We start from the raw sequence: 2562 nt of genomic DNA on the forward strand, positions 1-2562 counted from the left end.
GGCTGACTTATTTCATGCAGATATTCACTGAATCCTCCTCCTCCATTGACCGCCTCCTCACCTAGGGAGCCCTCATATAGAATCGGTGTCATAAGGTGGACCCCTCCCGTTCCCCAGTCAAATCCTACCACTGCCAATGCTGTCTCACCTACAATGCAAGAACCCCCCCACTTGTCCCCACTGCAAAGCTTCCCACTTTCTCAAGAACTGCCCCATCCTCACCTCCCCCCCCCCCTCCTGGAACACCTATAATGAACCACATCCTACCTACTCCTCGAAGTGTAAAGTGAAACCTCCTCCAGTCACCCCTTAGCTCTCTGTCCCCATCCGTCCTGTTGATGACCCCATCTACCCCAACAACTCGCTCCACCCTCCGCCTACTGCAGAGGACATCATCTGTTTCATCACCATTGTGCTCCAAAACATCCACCCCTTCCAGTGCTCCCACACTCTTTCCCAAATCGCCCACGCTGCCTGTTCCATCTTCCATCTTACCACCTACTCCCACAACCAGGCCCACTTCACCTTCACCCCCACTCACCACCCTCATCTAACTCTCCCCTCCCATGGTATAACAACCCTACCGTATCCTGTACCACAATATTCGCTCTCTGCCCACCCTCAGCACCGCGTGGATACCTTCGTCCTAAATGAAACCTTCCTTCAACCCCATATCTCCATCTCCACAGCTCCTTACACCCGCACCGATAACCCGTAGCCTCTGGCATGTGTCGGAGTTGCTATAGGCCACCTCAAGCACCTCCCTGTCTAGCCCCAACCTCTCCTCAACAATCCTGCCACGCATCTCACCCTCAGCCTCTTCTTCCCCAACCTTACCATCACCTGTGCACCATTTATGTTCGCCCTCGCACCCCCATTCCGTACGATTTCCTGGCGCACATTGACCGCATCTTCTCCACCTACCTGATTGCCGCCGACATCAGTATCCACAGCCGTGATCCTGGCGACTTCCAGCGGTGGCATCGGTTTGTCACCACCCTCCAGGGAGATCTGGTTCCCCTCCCCCAGCACACCCGACCCGAATCCAACGCCACTCCCGATGTGGTCCTTGCCTCTCCCAACCTCCTTGGGCGCATCACAGCAGATGTCCTTGACCTCATTGGCAGTGACCATGCTCCTGTTCTCACTATCACTAGTGGTCGCCATCCCCACCCCACTCCTCACCCTGACGTCCCTCTTAAACTTGTAGATGATTACTCCCGTGCCAATTGGGATGCCTACCGGGACTCCATTCACACCCAGTACTTTTCCATTCACACCCAATACTCTTCCAAGTATTGGTCTGCTTTCCACCGCCTTACTGGGAACCGCCCCACCCCTCAGTACCCTCCTTGATGACCGTCCCTTTCCTGACAACCTCAGTAAGGCCAACCGCTTTGCCTCTCACCTCTCTGATGTTTTTTCCATACCACATGATTCCCAGTTTGATTATTCCCTCTTCCCTGACGTCATGGACCATACAAATACCTCTGTTCCTCCCCTTGCTCCTAGCTTCCAGTACTTGGGCCACACACCACCATCTGAACTTAACTCAGCCATCACTACACAGGACATCAGCCTCACACTCCACACTAAACGCAACACTGCTCCCAGCCACGACCGCGTTACCTACCGCCACCTCAAACACTGCCCTCCCTCCTCCCTTTCAGTCCTTGCCACCCTCTACATTGTCATCCTTGCCACTGGCTTCTACCCCGTCCTGCGGAAAACCCCCCATATCCTGATGTTCTCCAAACCCAACAAGCCTCCATCTGATGCCTCTTCCTATCGTCCTATCTGCCTCACATCGGTGTTCAGCAAGCTCTTTGAATCCATCCTTATCTGGTGCATCCATCACCACCTCCACCAAAACCACCTCCTCCCCAACACTCAATGTGCCTTTCGACCTTCCTCCTCTGCCGATGACCAACTCCTATGCCTCGCTCATCTCCTCTCCCTCCACCGTAACTCCTGTCGCTCCGCCATTTTTGTCTCCCTCAACCTCGAAAAGGCCTACAACCGTGTCTGGCATCCTGGTCTCCTGTTTAAACTCCAAACCTACACCCCTTCCTGTCAACAACATCCGTCTGATGGCCTCCTTCCTCTCCCACCACCCCTCCTATGTTACCATCCATAATGCCATTTCCCACACCTTCTACCCCTCTGCAGGTGTGCCCCAGGTCTCTGTCCTCTCCCCTCTCCTCTATCTCCTGTACACAGCAGACATGCCCCAACCCCCCCCCCCCCCTTCCAGTACACCTCTTGCAGTATGCCGATGACACCGCATTCCTCGCCCTCGCTCCTACCCTCCAATGGTCCCAACGCCTTCTCCAGAATCACTTCGACCTTTTTGCCGCATGGTGTAACCAGTGGCTTCTGAAAATCAGTCCTTCCAGGGCCCAGGCAATCATTGTCGGTGTACCACTCGCTCCTTCCGGCTCCTGGATTTCTCACTTACCATCTGCACCCGTCCTGTCCACCTCTCCCCCACCCTCACCTACCTTGGCCTCACCATTCACCGTCACCTCACCAGGATCCCTCATCTCCGCTCCATCCAATCCA

The sequence above is a fragment of the Schistocerca piceifrons genome, chromosome 9 (genome assembly GCF_021461385.2).
Source record: "Schistocerca piceifrons isolate TAMUIC-IGC-003096 chromosome 9, iqSchPice1.1, whole genome shotgun sequence".
NCBI lineage: Eukaryota > Metazoa > Arthropoda > Insecta > Orthoptera > Acrididae > Schistocerca > Schistocerca piceifrons.